The 24460-nt window shown below is 38.9% G+C and overlaps 1 pseudogene; it reads right to left on the reverse strand.

The window, feature by feature from the left end:
- Positions 1 to 7482: 7482 nt before the first annotated feature.
- On the reverse strand, positions 7483 to 9101 carry LOC149243212 (CBL-interacting protein kinase 5-like; annotated as a pseudogene).
- Between the last annotated feature and the right edge of the window lie 15359 nt (positions 9102 to 24460).

A 24460-nucleotide genomic window follows, 5' to 3' on the forward strand; every position in this document is an offset into this window, starting at 1 on the left:
GAAAAGGTCGTGGTTCCAAAACTTAAAATTTAGGAAAATAATAAATGAGAAGTATTTTCGAGGGTGCAACCTCCTTTTATAATATAATGCATGTGGAAGACGATATGCTCACTAAAATTAGGTCTCCTTAGTATATATAAGAGACAAACATTGGATACGATTATAATAAAAGGGTCTAATCAACTAATAAGAAAAAAAATAATATAGTAATAGAAATATAATAACTCAATATCTAGGTCTTACCAAAAAGAAAATCATCAAAAGTAGACCTGTGTGTTATCCTTGTTCTTTTTCAATTGACCCCTCCTTAAGCTCCTCCTTTGCATGAATATTATGCTTTAGGAAGGGACAATCAACCCTTTCCAAGAACCGCCTTAATGGAAAGTGTATGCTTGAGGAATGGTTAACCCTTCCTCATGCTTACCCTTCACACAAATGCTATTCTTAAGAAAGGCTCAATCGATCATTGCCCCGACACTGAAAATAATAGTAATTTTGAGGAAGGGTTATCCTACCTTTCCTCATGCTCCACCTAGATATGAACACTGTGCTTAAAGAATTGTTAGGGTCCCACCCTAACCCCCTTATTTATGTCATGGGATCACGTCATAGTCAAGAGTCAATAAAGCCCATATTAATATTTGTAAGTGGTTAACCTGTAATTAATGACGGGACCACAGTTAGTTGCAAATGGGCCGTAGTATTAGATAGATGGTATTAATAAAACCCATGGTATTGGCCCGTGGTATTACATGTATGAGTCATATATAAAGGATAGAGACTCCTTGCGAGGAGCATTGTGTCTTATTTTGTAGTCGAGCTCTGCTCTATTGGAGGTTGCCCCCTCGAAGAGGCAAGTGAACATTACTCTCTGAATAATAAAATCATTGCTATTCTGTGTTCTGGGTATCTTTTCTTCGCATATTCTGTATTTGGGTATCATTTTGTAGGTTAAGAGCATAACAAGTGGTATCAGAGCACGTTCCAGGGCCGGTGGGATCTCCAATTCTTAGCAAAAAAAAATTTCGGCTAGAGACGTGTTCCGGCGTCTTTAAACCACGGGATCTGTTGTTGAGCGCATAAACCTGCGGATTTGGGGAGGCATGCACGCAGGAAATACAAGAGGTGGTCACGTCTGTTGGACTCCCTTGTAACCCCTGTGGGTACCCCTTCGAGTAGTAGCGCATTAGACAGAACCATGCACGGACTGTCTTCCACATACCCTCTGGGTATATCGGAAGCCCCCTAGGCTCCCTTGAAACCTCGCCATAGATAAACCGTCGGCCGTCTTGTGGCTACAGTACACCGAGAACAACACTCAGAGAGATTACTCACCCGTACGATAGGAAGTCGGGTTGTACGGCTAAGGGTATGGTCGATCCTCCTTAGTTAGAGCCCTGAAACATTGGGCCGAGTACTACTGCCAGACCCTTATGTATATTGCGATCTGTAGCACCTGACACTCCTAATGACCATAGTTTCCTTTTCTATCGGGGGATCACACATCATCCATTCCCGATCCGCATGTGCAAAGAGGTGCAGCAGCAGCAGACATCAGTCCCGCAGATCCATCAGATCCGCCGCCGCAGTTGTTCCGCCATTCAGATCTCTCAGACCCACCAGATCGGAGTTGTTGTGAAGGGTTCCTATACCAGGGTATACTTTTCGCAGGACTTTTGGCAGCATTGACATTTTGAGGATTTGGCGACTGCAGTATTGATCAAGAAGGAGTAAAACTCCGTTAGGAGTTTTTAAAAAAAAAAAAAAAAAGTCTGAGATCTTCCGGGGCGCTTATTGGTGATCTAGCCCATTAGAATCAGGACGACGAGCTGAGCAAGGTGGTACCATTCAATTTATTAGTAAAAAAATTTCAGGCAGTCCCAATTTTTCATCAGGTTGGTGTATGGTAGAAACTAGAGCTCAAGCGATGGCCAATGAAAGGATGGACAAACTGGAAGAAACTATGAACTCCATCCAAACTGAGATTCGCGGACTAAGTCTCCAGATACAACAATTACTCCCGAAGGGCAAGGAGCAAGCCCACGAGGAGGCGTATAATGGCCATGAATACAATGAGGGTGAGTCTAGCCACTCTCCTCACGTCTGGCACACCCATCCACCACCCAGTTAGCGACCTCCCAAGTTGGATGTGCATAAATTTGACGGTTCTCACCCGTCCGCATGGCTAGCACAAATGGAGCAATATTTCAAATTGAATCATATCCCAGAGGATGCGACTAAGCTTATGTTGGGGAGCATGTACTTGGACAATGAACGGTGGCAATGGTGGGAATGGCATCAGCGTTGCAATGGACCGTTTAGGACTTGGACCCAATTTAACAAAGCTCTTCGAGATCGCTTTGAACAGGAAGACTCTTTTTTGGGTCGTCTCACTAAGCTCCGACAGACTGGTACAGTGGATGAATATATTACCGCTTTTGAAGCCTTAGCCTTCCGCACTAGGGGTCTCACAGATGAGTTCTACACGGAATGTTTTATCAGTGGTCTTAAAGAAGCCATCAAAGCTCAAGTTCTACTTCACCACCCTCCCACGTGGACAGAGGCTTGCCAGGGAGCTCGTAAGGTGGAACTTGCATTAGCAGCCCAATACAGTCGCCCAAATTTCCCCGCTAAAGGTCGTCCCCCACAGGCTCCCAACACGACTCAAACACTTAAGGTCCAAAAGGTGTCACCTGCGGAAATGGCTGAAAGAAGGAAGCAAGGACTATGTTACTACTGTGATGAAAAATACTCCCCAGGTCATAAATGCAAGGAGCCCAAATTTTTTCAAATAGATGCCACTGACTACAGCTCAACAGAGGAAGATCCACCACTTGAGGAACATGAGGCGCTAGAAGAAGACAACCCAAAGGAGAATGTCTCTGACAAACCAGTTATTTCACTGCATGCGTTGGCAGGGATTTCTTCCCCTCAAACTCTCAAAATCCGGGGTTTTCTTAAACATCGCCCAGTAGTAGTCTTGATTGATACTGGAAGTACCCATAATTTCATCCATAAAAAAATCGCAGAAGCAGCGCATTGTTTTGTACGAGCAGTTTCTAACTTCCAAGTCCAAATTACGGATGGGGGCACAATGAAATGTGAAGGCCGCTGTGAAAATGTCAAACTTCAAATGGGGGATTATCAGTTGAAAACCCACATGTTTGCCATACACATGGGGGGTTGCGACATTGTCCTCGGCGCTGAATGGCTCCTCACTCTTGGGCCAATCACAATGGATTTCCAGGAGTTATATATGAGTTTTAAGCAGAACAACTCCACACATACCCTCCGTGGACTCCAGGCGGGAGCCCCCTCTATCATCAGCTCGCATAGGATGGAAAAATTGTTAAAAAAGGGCCATCATGGAGTAGTAGCTCAATTTAATGCCATCCAGGTAGTCGAAACCATGTGTCTGCCAATTTATCATGAGATGCAACAGATTTTAAATAACCATCGGATGGTCTTTGACAAGCCTCATGAGCTTCCACCCTCGCGAGGGGAACATGATCATAGCATCACCTTGGTTCCAGAGGCCCAACACCCAAATGTGCGGCCATACAGATATCCGTTCACCCAAAATAATGAAATAGAAAAAATCATCAAGGAACTGTTGGAAGCAGGTGTCATTCGTCCCAGCATTAGTCCTTATTCATCCCCAGTGGTCATGGTGCTCAAGAAAGATGGGGAGTGGTGGATGTGTCCCGACTTCAGGGCCCTCAATAAGTTGACAGTCAAAGATAAATTTCCCATCCCGGTGGTTGACGATTTGCTGGACGAACTCAATGGGGCTCAATTCTTCACTAAGTTGGATCTTCGCTCAGGCTACCACCAAATTCGCATGAAGGAAGTCGACATTCCCAAGACGGCTTTCAGAACTCATGAAGGCCATTATGAGTTCCTGGTCATGCCATTTGGTCTTTGTAATGCCCCCTCTACTTTTCAGAGCCTTATGAATCACATTCTCAAACCATATCTCAGAAAATTTGTCCTTGTCTTCTTCGATGACATCCTCATCTATAGTGGCACTTGGGCGGCACATCTTCAGCATGTAGATCTACTCTTGCAATTGCTCCGCAAGCATAAATTATTTGTCAAGATGTCCAAGTGTTCGTTTGGCATGGAAGAAGTTGAGTATTTGGGCCACATTGTGGGGTGTGAAGGTGTCAAGGTGAACCCCAAAAAGATCCAGGCAATGCAAGAATGGCCTCAACCTAAGACCTTGAAGAGCTTGAGAGGATTTTTGGGTCTCACAGACTATTATCGTAATTTTGTCCGCAACTATGGCCGCATAGCGAAGCCCATCACTCAACTCCTAAAGAAAAATTCCTTCTTCTGGAACGAGGAAGCACAACAGGCATTTACCGCTCTCAAAAACGCCATGTGTTCCACTCTAGTCTTAGCACTACCTGACTTCACCAAATCCTTTGTCATTGAATGTGATGCTTCGGGTACAGGTATTGGGGCGGTCTTAATGCAGGAAGGGCGCCCGTTGGCCTTCACAAGCGAACAACTCAGTGGGAGTAATCTGGGCCAATCTACCTACGAAAAGGAAATGATGGCCATCTTACATGCAGTCGAGACCTGGCGACCTCACTTATTGGGGCAACGTTTCCAAATCCGCACAGATCATCACAGTCTTAAATATTTTTTGGAGCAACGCCTATCCTCCCCACAACAAAATAAATGGTTAGCCAAAATGTTGGGATATGATTATGAGATCATTTACAAGAAAGGGAAAGACAATAGTGTAGCAGATGCATTATCTCGCCAATTTGAGGAGGAAAGTACTCTGCTCGCAATTTCCCTCCCCATTCCAGACTGGATTGAAGAGGCTCGCAGGGAATGGTTTTCACACCCCGGGCTCTCCCAACTCATTTCTCAATTGCAGGTAGCTCCTAATTCCACCAAGGGCTACTCGTGGCAGAATGATATTCTTCGCTACAAGGACAGAGTCGTAATCTCACCAACATCCACCCTCAAAAGTCGCATTTTGGCAGAATTGCACTCATCTCCCATTGCAAGACATTCGGGCTTTCAGAAGACGTATGCTCGCACCAGAAGATCATTTTTTTGGACAGGCATGAAAAAGGACATCCTTACCTTCGCAGCCGAATGTGATGTCTGTCAACGCCACAAAGGGGAAATCGTCAACACACCAGGCACATTACAACCATTGCCCATTCTGGCATCAATTTGGACGGAGGTTTCTATGGATTTCATTACAGGTCTTCCAAAGTCAGGGAACAAGTCAGTCATCATGTTGGTTGTGGACCGACTGTCGAAGTATGCTCATTTCTGCGCCCTACCCCACTCGTTTACACCAACTTTGGTTGCTCAATCTTTCATGGATCAGATCTTCAAATTGCATGGCATCCCCACTTCTATTGTGTCCGACCGCGACCCGATCTTCACCAGTAATTTTTGGCAGGAACTCTTCAGAATACAAGGTACTCAACTCAAAATCAGTACTTCATATCATCTGCAAACAGATGGTCAAACTGAAGCTGTCAACAAATGTCTAGAAACCTACCTTAGGTGTTTCACTTCAGAAAAGCAACACCTTTGGGTACAGTGGTTACCTCTGGCTGAATGGTGGTATAACACCAACTATCATGCCACCACCAAAATGACTCCCTATGAAGCAGTATATGGTCAACTTCTGCCTTCCCCTACTTCTTATCTCAAGGGGTGCTCCAAAGTACAAGCAGTGGATCAACTCCTACAACACCGCGCAACCATGCTCGCCCATCTTAGAGAGAATCTTCATCAAGCTCAGAACCGCATGAAGCAACAGGTCGACCAGCATCGCTCAGAGCGCCAATTTCAAGAAGGGGATCAGGTCTTTTTGAGGCTGCAACCATATAAGCAAACATCACTCAAAGACAAGGGTTGTCAAAAGCTCTCTCCAAAATTCTACGGACCATACCAAGTACTTCAGCGCATTGGAGAAGTGGCTTACAAGTTGGCTTTGCCACCTACGGCAAAAATCCATCCAGTTTTCCATGTATCGTGCCTCAAGAAAGTGATTGGGAACAATTGCCGAGTTCAAACCAGTCTACCTGAATTGGACGAAGAAGGGTCAATCTGGCTTCAACCCGAACAGGTTCTAGACACGCGAGACAAGCACCTGCGCGGCCGCATGATTAAGGAAGTCCTCGTCAAATGGAAAGACTCCTCTCCGGAAGATGCAACTTGGGAACCAGCCACTATTCTTCAGTAGTTTCCGCAGCTTCAGCCTTGAGGACAAGGCTAGTCTTAAGGGGGAGGGCATGTCAGGGTCCCACCCTAACCCCCTTATTTATGTCATGGAATCACGTCATAGTCAAGAGTCAATAAAGCCCATATTAATATTTGTAAGTGGTTAACCCGCAATTAATGATGGGACCACACTTAGTTGCAAATGGGCTGTAGTATTAGATAGATGGTATTAATAAAACCCACGGTATTGGCCCGTGGTATTGCATGTATGAGTCATATATAAAGGATAGAGACTCCCTGCGAGGAGCATTGTGTCTTATTTTGTAGTCGAGCTCTGCTCTATTGGAGGTTGCCCCCTCGAAGAGGCAAGTGAACATTACTCTCTGAATAATAAAATCATTGCTATTCTGTGTTCTGGGTATCTTTTCTTCGCATATTCTGTATTTGGGTATCATTTTGCAGGTTAAGAGCATAACAAGAATGGTCAGTTGATCCTTCCCTGAGCTTCCCCTTTATATGAATATCATACAAAAAGAAGAGTTAGTTCACTCTTCCTCATGTGCCCACGATGAACATACTAATCTTAACCTTAAGCAAAGATTGACTTAACCTTTCGCATAATCTTCATAAATATACATACCATGCTTGTAGAAGGCTCAAGTGTCCCTTATTCATGTTCCTCCTCAATGCAAATACTATGCTGGAGGAAGATTGACTAATGCTTCTACAGAGAAAGATCGAGAAAGATTAATCCTCCTTTTTATTTTTATTAAAAAAAACAATCCACAACCAATCATCTTTTTCCTTTTCCTTTTTTATTAAAAAAGGTCAACCCATTCCTTTCTAAGAGATCTAATTCTCATAATCTAATTACTACAACACATAGAGCACTGAAATGTCCACCATAAATAACAACCCAACCAACCATAAAAATATCAAAAACAAATTTTGAATAATAAAATTATGAACTTTCGAAAATCAATTTTCAATTTGTAAAAAAAGATACTAAATGTTTAGGTTTAACATGGTGGAACCAAAGAGTTCAGCATATCCATAACTCCAAAATCAAACATAAACTTGAGTTATTTAACATTATTATATAATATTCTCTTCGATGTGGTGAGGAATAATTCATAGTAGTTTAATGTTGACTCTAACTGTTTCGTTTTTACCTACTATTTGGAAACATTTAAAGTAATTTAATTTTGTTGTTTTTTAAAGTTATTTTTTATTATAACAACTTAAAAAACCATACCTCCCATTATTCTATAATCATTTTTTTTTTTTACGAGATAAACTAAAATATTTCATTCCTCAGTCCTAACAAGGGAAAACAATCTTAAATGTAAAATATTTCATTTGTTTTTACAAATTTACAAGAAAAAAAGCTGTACACATCTGGTACTCCTTACTTGGCTTCCATATTGTAAAGGTTTCATGGCTTCAAATATGGTTGGCAGTCCTATTCGCTAGCAGAAGATTTATTCTGTTCTAGCTGCACAGTTTTTTCAGAGAAATAACATGCCAATGATATACATCAAATCATGGAAATTGAACAATGATTTTATTATTTCTCCTGACTATTGCCATCCCATGTCCACACAATGTCTTTGAGGCCGGGCCTTAGATCTTGGCTATAGAACTTACTGTATTCCAGGGTATCCCCGACAGTTTTCCGAAGCTCTACCATGAAGAACGAGGGAGTGACCTCAAAAATCTCAGCATCAATAGACAAATACTCCTGTCGCCCCTCGTCCGACCCCTGCAACTTCATCTTGAAGTCTTTTGACTTCTTGAAGCTGAACCGGAACAGGCTTGCAATCTCCTCCAGCTTCGACATTATGATCGACGCTGGCTGAGTCGATGTGAACCTCGATTCCTCCTCCTGCTACATGGCATTGTCCTTGAACAGGCCGGAAATATTGAACCCCGGCGAGAGGGAGATTATGTCGAAGGCGTTCAGGCAGGCCGGCTTCGTCACAAAAAACGCAAAGTCAACATCATTCAGGAGATCGAAAGTGATGTCTCTATCGATCTGGGGGCGCTTGAAGTCCCGACGGAACTAGGGGACCTCCATTAGCTTTGGAACGATGATCCTCATGTGGGAATTAGGGTCCAACAACCGAAGGACCAGACGGTGGACTTCAAAGGAAAACCAGGGCAGGCACTTGTAGTCTCCCTTGTGGATCTTCTTATACATGATCATCAGATTCACGTCCCGAAACGGCAAGTAACCCGCCATGAGCATGAACAGTATGACCCTGCATGACCAAATGTCGGCCATGGCACTGTCATACCCCTTCTTAGTGATAACCTCGGGCGCAACATAGGACGGCATGTCGCACATCGTGTGCAGAAGGCCGTCCTTCCTGAACTGCTCCAGCAGCGCGCTCAGCCCGAAGTCGGAGACCTTAACATTCCCATTGTCGTCTAATAACAAGTTTTCCAGCTTCAAGTCCCGATGGTACACTCCCCGGCTATGGCAAAAATCCACCGCGCTAATCAGTTGCTGAAAATACTTCCTCGCCTTCTCCTCCTTGAGTTTCCCCTTGTCTGCAACCCTGTTGAACAGCTCACCGCCCTTAACATACTCCATCACAAAGTAAATCTTGGTCTTTCTCGCCATGACTTCGTAGAGTCTAACAATGTTAGTGTGTCGGACAAGTCTCATAATCGACACTTCTCGTTTAATTTTCTCCATCATACCGACCTTGAGGACTTTTTGCTTGTCCATGGCTTTAATGGCCACGCTCTCTCCTGTCTTCAAATTTCTGGCATAGTAGACCTTGGCGAACGTTCCTTGCCCAAGCAGGTGCCCTAATTCATACCTCCCCATCAGAATGTTGGGCTTCTTCTCCATCTCTGCTAAAAAAAGACCACAAATTCATGTGGGTTAAAGCTATACCCCTATTCAACCCGCTCTCTGTGCAATTTCTAATCCAAGACCTTGCTCTCCGATATGAACTCCATTCCAAGATCTCTGAGTGTTTCTGCTGATCATCTGCCTCTGCTCTTTGCACGCAAGCTGTGCTAGAGCTCCGCAAGTAATAATAGCATAGACATATTGCAAGGGCATCTTATTGAATTCTCTCTATATACACGGTGAATCTGTGCATATACTTCAACCAAGTGTATATACAAGCTTTCCTGTGAATAAATGAGTAAAGGCAAAGGGGATCACTGAGCTCCAACTAAATTGTATTGGAGTTCTACACTTACAACGAAGAAGTGCAACACCAATTTATAATGGATTACTAGTTATTATGGACCCTTCAGATGTATGGTGAGAAAATGGACAATTTTTTGGGGGGCAGGTGTCTCCCAGCTGAATCATGGATTTCTTCGGGGAAATTGCTAGGTCTTCCATAGATTATTCTAGGAAAATGCTAGACCTTTCAGGGATATGCTTTTACCCATTTCTAGAAAAGTGAAAATGGTAGGTCACTCATGGATTATTGTAGGAAAATCCTTTTAACTACGAGGAAAGTTGAAAATGCTAGACCTTTCAGGAATATGCTTTTACCCATTTCTAGAAAAGTGAAAATGGTAGGTCACTCATAGATTATTGTAGGAAAATCCTTTTAACTACAAGGAAAGTTGAAGACATTAAGTTATGTTTTTCCTAGTCTTTTTCTTCTAGGAATTTGGACAAATTTGGGCGTTATCATTTTTTTAATAAATTTGGCGATATAATTTTTAGTAGTATTTTGGAGTTTAGGAATTTGGTAATATTATTTTAGTAAGACTGTGAAGTTTAATGACTTAAAATGAATGTATAAATAAAAATAATTGAATATTTTAATTTGCTGCAGTTTAAAAATTATGTTTTTCTGCTTTGAAAGTTATGGAAATTCGAGCCATATTTTGAAAAAATTTGGTAGGGATTTTTTTAAATCTAAGTAAAAGTTGTCAAAATTCATAATTTTTGGTGCTCTAGACGTTTTTGATGGTGTTGAATCCATTTCCACCATCAAAAATATGATTCAAAGATTGCATGTACAAGATATTTTGAAATTTTTTTACCCAAATTCCAATCACTTTTAACCATCCTAGAACAATTCCTCCGCCGCCCTAGACGAATCCTTTTAATTTTTGCAATTATAAGTTATTAGAATTTGATAATATAATATTTTGATAAAATTATGAAATTGGGAATTTGATAACATAATATTTTTTATAAAATTATGAAATTGAATGGTTTAAAATGATGTATAAGTAAATTGAAACGCCCTTGTGAAAAATCTTTGAATTTTACCAATTACAAAGTTAAAACTGTGACGTTACTTGCCTGCCTATACAGTGTCGTTTTATCGTTACACAAATCACTTCACGCTGCCTATACAGTTTGTCGTTTTATCGTTATACAAAACACTTCACGCTGCTTCCTTTGACTTGCATTCCTCACTTTACGCAACTTGGCGCACATGTAATGAGACCATTCATTCTCGAAACCACGTGCCACCACAAGATATTAGAGGCATACAGGGCATGGAATTCATTATTGATACTTTTTTCACGCACCGATGTTGACAGCATTTTGCTCATCCGCGAATTTTATTAAAATCAAATTCGAAACCTCTCCAACTCAAAATTGGTGTTATTTGTTGGGAATTTCTGATAATTCCAAACAAAAAATGAACAGAGAATGATGCTCTATTTTAACACAGGATCTTAACACAAGGAAGCTAAAATTGTTTTATGGAAAGAACAGAGTTTTTCACTCACATAAAAACTTTGTATTCATTAATAAAGATTGCCTGTTACAAAAGGATCTTCCTCTTAACAGAGGGATTAAACCAGGAACTTCCACAAAAAAAGTACTCTGTCTCCTCTTTGAAATTTTACATTGTTGTGTGTAAAAATTTCTTACATTTACTGCTGTAAAAAAAAATCTTTTCTTCTCAATATTCATGCTGCAGGCCTGTACATCAACTTTGGTTTCAATCGATGGTGGTCAGCCTTGCTTTCAATCAGACGGCTGACGGCAATATCGCACAGCCACTTTTTATCGAACATTATGCTCCAGGAAAAAAGTTGTTTTCCAAAACTGCTAATCCATGTGTCAAATGGTGTACATTATCGCTGCCATTTGAGAAAAAACCACCAACTCGTGAAAAGCGGTGTGGGAAGGCTCAGCAGTTTTCAGGAAAGGTACGTTGTTCAACTGTCGGCTTCCGGCAACACTGCAGTTGAAATTATAATTTCAACACTCCCCTTTAATTTCAATTGCTGGGTTATCAGTCATACCTAGACATTTCCTCAAAAACTCGAAACTTTTCTATCCCAATGGTTTGGTCAGAATGTCTGCAACCTGCTCTTGAGTTCTGCAATGTTTTAAAACAATTTTGCCATTGTTTACCAATTCCCTGATGTAATGAAACTTTGTGTCAATGTGTTTCGTTCTCTTATGAAACACCGAATTCTTGGATAATGCAATAGCTGAGCTATTGTCACAAAAAATCACAGTTGCTTTTGTTTGATCTTGGCATAAACTCCTTAACATCCTTCTCATCCAAACTGCTTGACATGCTGCTGCTGTAGCTGCCACATATTTTGTCTCTAGTGTAGACAATGCTACAATAGGCTGTTTTTTAGAAGCCCATGAAATGGCTCCTGAACCCATGTGAAAAACATAACCGGATGTGCTTTTCCGATCATCTACACTTCCAGCCCAATCACTATCAGTGTATCCAATTAAATCTGAAAATTCTGAAGTGGTATATAAAATGCCAAACCTTTTAGTACCTTTAACATACCTCATAATCCTTTTTGCTGCTTGCCAATGTGCTTCTTTTGGCCTCTCCATGAATCTGGAAATTAAACTAACAGCATACATTATATCCGGCCTAGTTGTAGTCAAATACATGAGGCTACCAACTATGCTCTTGTACAAACTAGGATCAAAATCCTTGTTGCTGTCCTCTTTGCTGAGTTTTAATCCCATCACTGTGGGAGTGATTGCTGCTTTGCTCTCCTGCATATTAAATCTTTCCAATACTTCATTAACATATTTCGCCTATGAGATAAAAATCCCATTTCCATTTTGTTCTACTTCTATTCCTAAGAAGTATCTCAGCAAACCCATGTCAGTCATTTCAAATTCTTCTTTCATGACTGTTTTGAAATTTCCAATAAGATAATCATCATTACCTGTGAAAACAACATCATCAACATATAACACAACAATTAGTAATTTACCATCCTTTTCTTTGATGTAGAGAGTGGGTTCTCCCTCACACTTTGCAAATTCATTTTCCAGTAGATAGGAATCTATCCTACTGTACCACGCTCTTGCTGCTTGCTTCAGTCCATAAAGAGCTTTCTTCAATCTGCACACTTTGTGCTCTTGGCCTTTCTTTTCATAGCCTAGAGGTTGTTCAATGTAAACCTCTTCCATTAACACTCCATTTAGGAATGTTGACTTCATGTCCATTTGGTAAACTTTCCACTTGTTTTGTGCTGCTATGGACAGCACTGCTCTCACGGTTTCCATTCTAGCAACCGACGCGAAAGTTTCCTCATAGTCTCTCCCATACTGCTGTTTATATCCTTTGACAACCAGCCTTGCCTTGTGTCTTTCTATTTTGCCTTCAGCATTACTCTTGGTCTTGTAGACCCATTTAACTCCAATGACTTCCTTTCCTTTTGGTAGTTCAACTAAATCCCATGTCTTGTTTCTTTCTATGGCATTGATCTCCTCATCCATAGCTTCTATCCATTTCCTATCCTTAATTGCTTCTTCGAAATAAACAGGGTCATCTACATGACAATATAAAGCAAACAAAGATTTCATACCTTCATTTGCTGCCTCTTGTTCATAAATGTCACTTAAATTTCTAAACTTCTTACCTCTTTCATTTGGTGTACAAGTGCTTGAAGAAGCACTTGAATTTCCTCCTTGTGATGTGCTTGGAGAAGCACTTTCATTTCTTCTCAAGGGTGTCCCTTGCTACCCTTGTGTTGGTACTGCTGTTTGGGGATGTATTTCAGCCATCTCCTCATCATTTTCATCATGTGACAAAGAGTTTTAAACATTCACTGTCTTCTCTATGCTTCCATCCCAGGCTTCCTCCTCAATTAACTGAACATCTCTACTCACAATAAGCTTCTTGGTGGATGGGTTATACAACCTGTAAGCTTTGGATTCCTCACTGTATTCAATGAAAATACATTTCTCCCCTTTGTTGTCCAACTTCTTCCTTAGCTGATCTGGAATGTGTGCATAAGCCACACATTCAAGAACTTTCATGTGGGTGACTCCTTTCTTTGTCCCACTCCATGCTTCTTCCGGCACTCTGTTCACGACTGCTTTTGTAGGGCATCTATTCAAAATGTACGTTGCACAGTGTATAGCTTCAGCCCAATAATCATTTGGAAAATGCTTTGCCTTTAACATACTCCTTGCCATATCCATGATTGTCCTATTCTTCCTTTCGGCAACTCCATTTTGCTGCGGAGTGTACCTAGTGGTAAACTGCTTATGAATTCCATTTTCTCTACAAAAACATAGAAATTCTTTGGAGATATACTCACCTCCTCTATCAATTCTTAGAACTTTGATATGCTGCCCACTTTGGTTTTCTACAAGTGCTTTGAAATTTCAAAATCTTTCAAACACGTCACTTTTGTTCTTCAGGAAATAAACCCAAGTTTTTCTAGTAAAATTATCAATAAATGTTGGTATATAGTGGCTGCCTGCAAGTGACGGAGTTTGCATCGGTCCACATAAATCTGAGTGGACAATCTCTAAGGGTGCTTTTGCCCTTATGCTTTTCCCGGATGGAAAACTTTCTCTGTGTTGTTTTCCCAAGATAAAACCTTCACAAAGGCTGTCTGGTTTCTCTATCAATGCTAATCCTCTTACCATTCCTTTTCTATTGAACAAGTTAAGACCTCCAAAGTAGAGATGTCCAAATCTCAAGAGCCACAACCAATTTTCATCTTTGGTTCGCTTTGGAAAGCCTCTTGAGTCACTGCTGCTATTTCTTCTCCATTTTTAAAATCTACTTTCATTCTGAGAGGGAACATCCTGTTCCTTCTCATCTTCACTTCAGCAATACACTGTTTGCTGGGTGCTTTATCCATGATGGTGCATACATCATCCACAAAAAAAACATTGTATCCCTTTTGAACAAGCTGTCCAATACTTAAGAGATTACATTTTCCACAAAGAAAACATTGTACCCCTTTTGAACAAGCTGTCCAATACTTAAGAGATTACATTTCATTCCAGGAACATAATAAACATCTTCTATGGTTTTCTTTTCACCTTTCTTTGTTAACACATTTACTTCTCCTTTTCCCTTAACAAAAACTTTATTATCAATCCCTAGTGTGACTTGTGACTTCACATTCTGATCTAACATAGAAAACAGGGCTATGTTTCCTGTCATATGGTTACTGCAACCGAAGTCTAGAAACCATACATCTTCAGTCTTTTCTTCAGCCATATTACAGGCTAAAAACAAATTATTTTGGCTGATATTTTCTCTAGTGAAATTTGCACTAGTTCTATTATTCATATCATGTTGCTTCTTCCTACATTCATTTGCATAATGCCCATATTTTTTACAATAGTGACATTGGACATTGGATTTATCATACCTTTGTCCTTGAGCATCATCCTTGAGCATGATGTTGTCCACTTTGTTGGCTGTTACCTTGGCCTTGGTTCTGATTTGGATTGCCGCCTCTTCCTTGAGCATTTGCTGAACTGTTTCTTCCACCTCTGTTTTGGCTTCTGCCTCTTCCACTCTTATTTCCTCTGCCTTGACCTCTTCCTCTTCCAAAGAACATCTGGATCTTGAAGGCATGCTCTAGAGATGAGTTTTCATTTCTACTCAATCTCTGCTCATGTGTTATCAGTGATGCATGTAGTTCATCAACTGAAAAGTTTGTGAGATCCTTTGTCTCTTCTATGGTGGTGATAATCACATCGAACCTTGAGGGTAGGATCCTCAGTAGTTTCTCCACAATCCTCCTTTCTTCAAGAATCTCTCCATGAGACCTTATCTGTGTGACCAAACCAATCACATGTGTGAAGAATGAGTCAATATTATCTGACTCCTTCATGCAAAGATTCTCAAAATCTCTTCTCAGCAACTGTAGTTTTGTTTTCTTCACTTTCTCCATGCCTTGATAGGTTATCTTGAGAGTTTTCCATGCTTCTTTGGATGTCTTGGTTGCTGCTATCCTTGGAAACACACTCTCATGCACTGCTTGATACAAAAAGTAGAGGGCTTTTGAATCCTTCTTCTTATAGCTCTTCAACAGATCTTTCTCTACCTGAGTCAAGTTATTAAACTCATCTTCATCTGCTGGTTCTTCAAAACCATCTTCAACGAATTCCCATAAGTCTTGTGAGGCAAGCAAAGCTCTCATAGCTATTGCCCAATAGTCATAGTTTTTCCCATTAAATTGTGGGATTTGAGTATTACAGATACCCATGCTAGTGTTGGCTCCAGCAATTCTTGCACTCTTAACTTATACTTCAAAATACTTGACTGTGCATTTAAAATAACTGACTATCCTCAACAAAAAAAATCTTGAGAAATACCTTCGATTTTTCCTTGACTGAGTCTTCACTCTGCTGGAGAAGCTACTGCAGCAAGAAATCTTTTCTTCAACTTCATAGACACCTTAAAAGAGCCTGGACAAGCTCTAATACCATGTTGGGAATTTCTGATAATTCCAAACAAAAACTGAACAGAGAATGATGCTCTGTTTTAACACAGGATCTTAACACAGGGAAGCTAAAATTGTCTTCTGGAAAGAACAGAGTTTTTCACTCACATAAAAACTTTGTATTCATTAATAAAGATTGCGTGTTACAAAAGGATCTTCCTCTTAACAGAGGGATTAAACCAGGAACTTCCACAAAAAAATTACTCTGTCTCTTCTTTGAAATTTTAGACTGCTGTGTGTAAAAATTTCTTACATTTACTGCTGTAAAAAAAATCTTTTCTTCTCATTCACACTGCTGCATTACAAAACCACTCTTTCTTTGCATACAATTTTTTTTTTACTCACGCGCTGCTGCGTGCTTCCCTTGCATTTCAACGAACAACAAAAACTTTTCTTTCGCGTTGCTGCGAGTTTCACATTACATTACATATGCAATGAACAACATAAAAAAAACATAACAATACCTATTTCTATGCTATACTCCTGTGAGAAATAAAAAACATTAAAATTAAAATTTTACCAATCATTCTACGACCTCAATTAATTTCATTAATTGTTTTACTGGCAAACCGGCGGTCAAACTCAAAACTTTCACTTCATGTCAATATTCATGCTGCAGGCCTGTATATCAACTTTGGTTTCAATCGACGGTGGTCAGCCTTGCTTTCAATCAGACGGCTGATGGCAATATCGCACAGCTACTTCTCACTGAACGTTATGCTTCGGGAAAAAAGTTGTTTTCCAAAATTGCTGATCCATGTGTCAAATGGTGTACATTATCGCTGCCATTTGAGAAAAAACCACCAACTCGTGAAAAGCGGTGCGGGAAGGCTTAGCGGTTTTCAGGAAAGGTACATTGTTCAACTGTCGGCTTCCGGCAACACTGCAGTTGAAATTATAATTTCAACATTATTCGTTAGTGCTTCCTGCCCACTTAATTTGTCGGACCATTCAACATATTTCCAAATGATGTTCACCTTAGAATCCATGATGGCACTGTGGAGCCCATGGCTATTAGTTTACCCATCCAGTGATTTGTGTCAATTGTGAGTCAATCTATTATCATCTACTTCAGAGCTTTTATATCCACCTTCATCTTTCTTAATCATGGCATGATGAAACCTTGGTACTTTGTGGTTATCCACTTTTTTCAGTTGGTTTTATTTATTACTTTAATTCCAACATAGCAAAATGTCAAAAACAATGGGAAGTGTAACTATTATTCACAATCTTAATTTATACTTGTTATTCGTGGGAAACCATATTATCTAGAATTAATAAAGGAGTTGTTTTTACTGTGATTTTTTGGACTTTCCTGTCTTGGAATTCCGCCTAAAAATTTGAGGTGAAATCTTGATTTATGTTATTTAAAGTGGTTTTTTGACTGTATATATGGATTCAGCACATAGAAAAACCCTAGGGCACTTGGATTGTACAGGGTTACCCATCAAACTTGTGATTTCAATAAATTCCTATGGGATTTTAGAGAAATTAGACCTGGAAAACTCACCGGAAAAGCTTCCAAAAAATTGCACTAAAGACAACTCCATTAATAAGCGGTCGTTGGTTTTCAGCGTAGCCATATACTTCTAAATAGTCTAGAAATTATGAACCATTAAACTTTCTCTTTATATCCTAGAAAAAGAAGAAAGTATAAAACAAAAAAAAAAAAATTCAATTTACAACATACTCTTAAAAAAGGGAGTCTTAAAAAATGGAGTCGTCTAATGAGGCGGAGGAATTGCCCGGATGGTCAAAAGTGGCTGGAAATCGGGGAATTTTTCTTAAAAAATCTTGTAGAGGCGGTGTTTGAATCGTGTTTTTGATGGTGGAAATGGATTCAGCACCATCAAAAACATCTAAGACACCTAAAATTTTAAAGTTTAACAACTGTAACTTGGATTTACAAAAATCCTTGCCGGATTTTCTCTAAATATGACTAGAATTCCCATAATTTTCCGGACAACTCCTCTGCCTTATTAAACTACGCGTTAAAAAACATGTGATCATCCCCTTATTTAACATTTTAATTTGTTGCTTTGTGTTAGCTTTCGTAAAGATTTTATCTTTTTCAATAACATAATTTTTAATAAAATAATATTTTTATTAATTAAAACTTTTTTTAGATGTATAAAGAGATTTAAAAATTTGGAATACCTATCAATTCAATAATTTAAATATACTATTTCAACTATTATTTTTAACATTTTTAAAAAATCATTAAAAAATGTATTATAAGAACAAAACCATATAAACCAGGAATCTCAAATTCAATAATTCAACACTATAAAGTATTTAATCTATATATTAAAATAATAATAACAACATCACATGATGGCAGAAGGCTATACGTCCCTTGGCTCTGGGATTCTTATCCTAACGATCGTATTATATTATATGGATTGTTAGAAAATAGCGCTCCATATAAAAAACTAATGCAATGTTTTTATAAAAGCTCCCATCACAGGTTAAATCATCTTTCAATGTTTTTATAAAAGCTTCCCTCAAATGTTAAATCATCTTTCAATTTAAGTTGAGGATCCAGACATTAGTTGGACCACGCAACTTGTTCACATCAATAAGAAAATCAAAGTCAATGAACGTTTATTTTTATTAAGCGAAAATATTTTTCAAATTAGTTAAAATGGATTAGCACTCAGATTCCAAAAATTTGAAAAACAAAAGATTTATTGATAAGGGAAATTAAAAAAATATTTCAAGATTATTTATTTGAATAAGTTTAGTTTCAAAAACCCACAAAATAGCTTAGAATATTGGGGAAGATTATGAAAAATTTCTGTAGAAAATTTTTAAATTTTTTTACAGCTGTTAAATTTTAGGATTTTGGGTGCCTTAGGGGTTTTTGATGGTGTTGAATCTATCATAAAAAAATGATTCAAATACTCCAACTACTTATTTTTTGAATTTTTTTTACCATGGCAAAAAACTATCATCAAAACTATTTTGTTGCTTGGGTAAACAACTCCATTTAAATATATTATTGGTTTTTTTTCAAATTACAAAAACTTTCAAAATTGAAGTGATTTAAAAATATATTATAAACTCAATCGTAAAAACTATTATAATAGTGTATGTTATCACTCATCCGGATCTCCAAGGCTGAGGAAGAGTCCAGTTGAGGTAACCACAGTCCAATCTTTTGACTTGGGATCTAGCCCTACCAAGCTGGAGAGGGCTCTCTCCAAAGGATCACAGCCAAGAGGGCTAGATGGATTAGGGTTTTAGGAAAGATATAGTAGCTCAAGGTTTTGATTTGATTTGATTGGGGTAGTTACTAGATGAGTGAATTAGGTCGGAGAGTGAAATAGGTCAGGGCAAAAGAAAATCCGAATTGTAGACATCTGATGGGGCAAGGTAGGAAAGTACTTTAACACTTTGTAGTATATTGATAGAATGGTTTAGACTAATGAGGTGCTAAAAAGAGCATGGGAATCATGAATTCTTTTTAAACTGAAGAAATGAAACAAATTATGATGATTTTCCAAAAACAGAGCATAGAAGATTAATTATGCTTATCACCCTTGAAAATCAAACATATTTACAAGTGAAATGGATCATGGAAATTACAAAACATTCACACACATGTAACTGAAGAAGAAACAATATCAAAATACCATGCCACAGGAATCTCGCCAAAATAGTTGCAACTCATCCAATATATTCCATGCCAAAGTATGAAACACTAGTACAACATCCAATGGTGTCCAACCTCTTCCAAGACTGAAGAAGGGAATAATATAGACATCAAAACAAACTCCTCCCAACCTCAGGGGTCGAATCCATGAGAAGAGGAGCAATTCCACAAAAATCTAAACTGATAGTTAGAGTGTAGGGTGGTCAAAGTGAGACATCCCTAATTACATTGAAACTGATTCATCTGACTTGATGAAGACTATTAACCTAATGTATTTACCCCTAGGTAATAGTAAAAGATCATAATTACATTTACCTTATCAATTACATCAGTAAAAAGTTGATTTCCCATAGGTGAAAATCAAATCTGGAGAAGAACAGTGAAAAATTAGGCCAACTGTCAAGTGCGTTAGCTCTGTGTCAAGTGCGCAGCACCTGTGGCAAGTGTGTAGCGCCTCTGGCAAGCGTGCAAAGCCTAAAGGGGACATGTAGCACCCGTGGCAAGTGAGAAGCGCCGAGCAAGTGTGCAGTGCCAGAAGAGAACGCGCAACGCTTGCTCTGTTTTGCTGATTTCCACCTAGAATTGTGAAAAGTGGTCTTTTTGGGTTTGCTCAAGAAATGATAAAAGGAAAATGGAGTTGAGTTAGATGCTACGAAGGCCTTTATACTCAAATTAATTTGATCTTTTAGCTTTAAAACCCACTTTCTAATGTTTCATTTCTCCTTTTTGAAATGCTTGCTAATTTCCCTTTACTCTCTGATTTTCTTCTTTGCAGGTTTATGATGCATAGAGTTTTGGCACTTGTCACATTTGAATTTTCTTGGATGAAGTTGGCACATAGTTCTTTGAGTTGACAACTTAGGAATAGTAACTTATTACATATAATGAACATGAAATTACATAAATTAGAAAAAATATTACATCTATTTTTTGAAATAAAATTACACTTTGAAATAGAACTGATACTTGGAATAGAAATTAGAACTTGGGTAAACATAGTCACATGTTTACCAATCCTTTTTAAATGACAAAAAGGATATTATTTTTCTCACCCTCATGCTTTTTTGTTGGCTTTATGCAGTGAAATGGGGTATTATTGGACCTTGAAAGAATGAAACCTTGTGACCTAATGGGACCTTGAATGAGCAGACTCCATGTGGACTTGACTGACACAAAACATGATGAAATGAGCCTTTATGGTCAATGTATGCTCAGTAAGACACATGAAGGTGGGCCAACAAATATTCATTTTTGAGAGAGTACAGGGCTTTTGACATAGGGCTACCATCAGTGAGTACATTTTTAAATGAGGACCTAGGTGGAATGACAAAAATTTTAGAATGGGACCCTAATATGATATAAAAGAGCGGTTTTGATCACTGATGGAAGTATGAAAATACTGAATCTCACATCGACCTTATTTGGGGATGGAAGCTCCTTAGAGGTGTCCAAAACACCGTAGACCAAGTGCCTAACCATGTGGGCCAACACGGTCAAAAATTTATACTGAAATGCATGATTGAATTCTGACAACTCGAATAACACAAAATGAATCACTTAATTGACAACTGAACATTGAAAATGGAAGAAAATTAGTGAAGCTCCATGGCCTTCACTTTGGGCTCCGAACTCTAGTGATTCTCTACTTCACACTTGTAGAAAGTTAAACTGTTATGTACAATGAAACCGCGACAATTCAGAAAAGATAGTGCTTAAGGAGCCTACCTTTGAAGGGTCCTCCTAAGCATGGTTCTCCATTCATCACATCCAACAAGAAAAAAATTTGTCTTCGAAAAGTTGAAATTTGATAAGGGCCTTTCCACATATTTTCAAATTTACCATGCTTACCCTTGTCTTTGTTTTTGGCATCCCAACGAAACACCACATCTCCAATTTTGAAATCATCCTGCTTTGTTTTCTGGTCATAGATTTGCTTTATTCTCTCATGGAGCTTAGAGGTGTTATGAAATACCTCATCCTGTGTCTGTTGTAGGTGAATCATTTGACTGATCCAGCGTTGTATATCATTCTCTTCACTTCTTGCTTCTTGTAACAATTTCATGACCAAGACTGCTAATGATGAAGGAAAAAAATATCTACTCCATACACAAATTGAAAAGGAGAGTCCAAGAGATTTATTACTACTCACCCGATCTGCCCACAATGCATTGATCAACTTTTTTTGCCAATTCTTTTTGTTGGCCTCCAACATTTTCTTGATGATGTCGATTAAGGATTTATGGGAGGACTTCGCCAAACCATTTCCTTGTGGATAGTATGTTGTGGAATGTCCCAACTTAATGTTGTATTTGTCACAAAACTCAGTCATGTTTTTAGACTTGAATGTTGCCAGGTTGTCTGTGGTGATCTTATTAGGACAACCAAAACAAGACAAGATATTAGTTTCTAAAAACTGAATGATAACTGAATCTGTTGCTTGCTTGGTTGGAATCGCTTCGATCCACTTAGTAAAGTAGTCTGTAGTTGTCAATATCCACTTGTGTTGTGTGGATGATGAGGGGTTAATCTCGCCTATGAAATCTAGTACCCACTACTGAAAAGGTGCATGAACTGATATAGGTTGTAGAGGCAAAGGAAGAAGTTTTCTTTTACCTTGAAAAACTTGACACTTGTGACAACTCATCATTGCCTTGTAGATATCTGCAAAAAGTGTGGGCCAATAATAACCCGCTCTCACTACCTTTTTGGCTGTGGTCTTCCAGTACAAATGGCCCCCACAATCTCCTTTGTGGAAGTCATCTATTACTTCTTTAGACTCATCTTCGGTCAAACATTTCAGCAACACACCTCCAGGATCCTTCCAATAAAGTGCGTTGTCCACAATGCAATATTTAGAAGCCTTCAGCTTCAATGACCTACTCTTATCCTTAGACATGCCTGAAGGGGAATTTAGACATTGCAAAACATAAATAATATCGGAATATCGTGGAGATGATAGAAAGATATCAGATACCTGAATGAGATCTACTTCTTCTTGATTGTCGGACAATGTCGCTACAAGGTTGATATCTAGAGCATGGAGATTTGTCTTTGCCATGAGTTTGGCTAAGCCTTGACCCTTGATTAACTTGGTAGGCTTGATCTCAAGATCATATTCTAATAATTCTGCTATCCATCTACCTCTTCTACCTTCTGGGTCATTCTGCACAAGAACTTCTTTTAATGCTGCATTAGGTACATAAGCAAGAATACGCGAATGTAAAATGTAAACTCTGAAATCTTTCACCACCTTTACCAAAGCCAAGGCCTATTTCTCAACGATGTTGTACTTAAGGGATGCATCCTTGATATTGCGACTGAAAAATGCTATTGGCAGCTCGGTTTTATCTCTTTTTTGCATTAATATTGCTGCCATGGTATGTTCAGAAGCAAAATTGAATATAATAAAATCATTGGAGTAATCGAGACTTATTAAAACAGGGGCAGTGGTGAGGGCAAGCTTCGCTGCATGAAAGGACTTGCAGGCTTCTTTGTACCACTTTACATCATTCTCTTTTTTCAACATATTTGTCATCTCTCTAAGATGTTCAACCAAATTAGGAATAAATCTACGCAAGAAATTCATCTTACCATTGAATGCTTGGATTTCTTTCTTGTTGCAAGGGAAATCAATTTGATGAATAGCTTCTACCCATGAAGGGTCTATTCGAATTTTGTCCTTTGAGATGATGTGGTCGAGAAGTTTTCCTTCCTCCATAGCAAACAAACTTTTCTTCAAATTGAGAGAGATCCTGAACTTTCTACATCTTTGGAAAATAACTCTTAAATGATGCAAATGCTCATCATCTGAATGTGAAAATACCGTTACATCATCTAAATATACAACCAAGAAAACATCTTTTTCATTGGCAAAGGCTATATCCATACCACGTTGAAACGTGGCACCTGCATTTTTGAGACTGAATGGCATTTTTGCATATTTGAATGTGCCCCAAGGTGTGGTGAATGTTGTCTTGTCCTGATCATCCTTGTGCACTAAAATCTGATTGTAATCGGAATAGGCATCCAGTAGTGACATCCGGGAAGCACCAACAACTCTCTGAAGGATAGGGTCCATTTTGGGAAGCGGATAATTATCTTTCAGAGATACATTGTTTAAGTTCCTGAAGTCTACGCAGAGCCTAATTTCTCTGGTCTTCTTTCTCGTTGGGACTAGATTTGATATCCAATCAGAAAATCTGATGGGAACAATGATGCCCGCCTTGAAAAGTCTGTTAATTTCTTTCTCTATGGATGGTAGCAACTTTGGGTTAAGACTTCTTAGCTTTTGTCTAAAGGGCTTTCTATTCGGTTTAATTGGGATGGTATGCTGAATTATTTTCTTGTCATACTCCTTTAAGTCTGCATAATCCCACGCGAAAACATCAGAAAATTCAGATAATAAATGAATATATTTTTCTTTTACCTTGGGAGATAATGTTTTGGATAACTTGATCATTTTTTGTTTGTCTGTTGTTCCAATGTTCACGTCTTCGACACCTTTCTCCATAGGAACTAATGTAGGCTTCCTTGCTACATCATCTTGATGAAACAAGTCTTCCAAAGGTACAAGACCTTTCGGAATATTGTTGTCCTTCAGTTGTAGTATATCAACTTGGGTTTCCTCGATGACTTGATCATCCTTGTCATAAACTTCATCCATGGAACAATTCTCAAACTCTCCTTCACTCTGGAGAAAGTTATTTACCTGCTTGTCATCCCAGAATACTTGCCAATATCACAAGTTGTCAGGAACATAGGGCTGATGCTTTACATGAATCTCTAATTTCCTATTTCAAAAGATGGGGATTTTGAAATTGCTTGCAGCTGTAGCCAAAGAACATTCCATAAGCTTCTGGCTCCTTGGTACAACCTAAAGTGTATATTCTAGAAACATTCTCAAAATATCTAAAAAAAAAA

Source organism: Pinus tabuliformis, chromosome 8, assembly GCF_031772625.1.
Source record: "Pinus tabuliformis cultivar Carrire ecotype Pingquan chromosome 8, CPIR1, whole genome shotgun sequence".
Taxonomy (NCBI): domain Eukaryota; kingdom Viridiplantae; phylum Streptophyta; class Pinopsida; order Pinales; family Pinaceae; genus Pinus; species Pinus tabuliformis.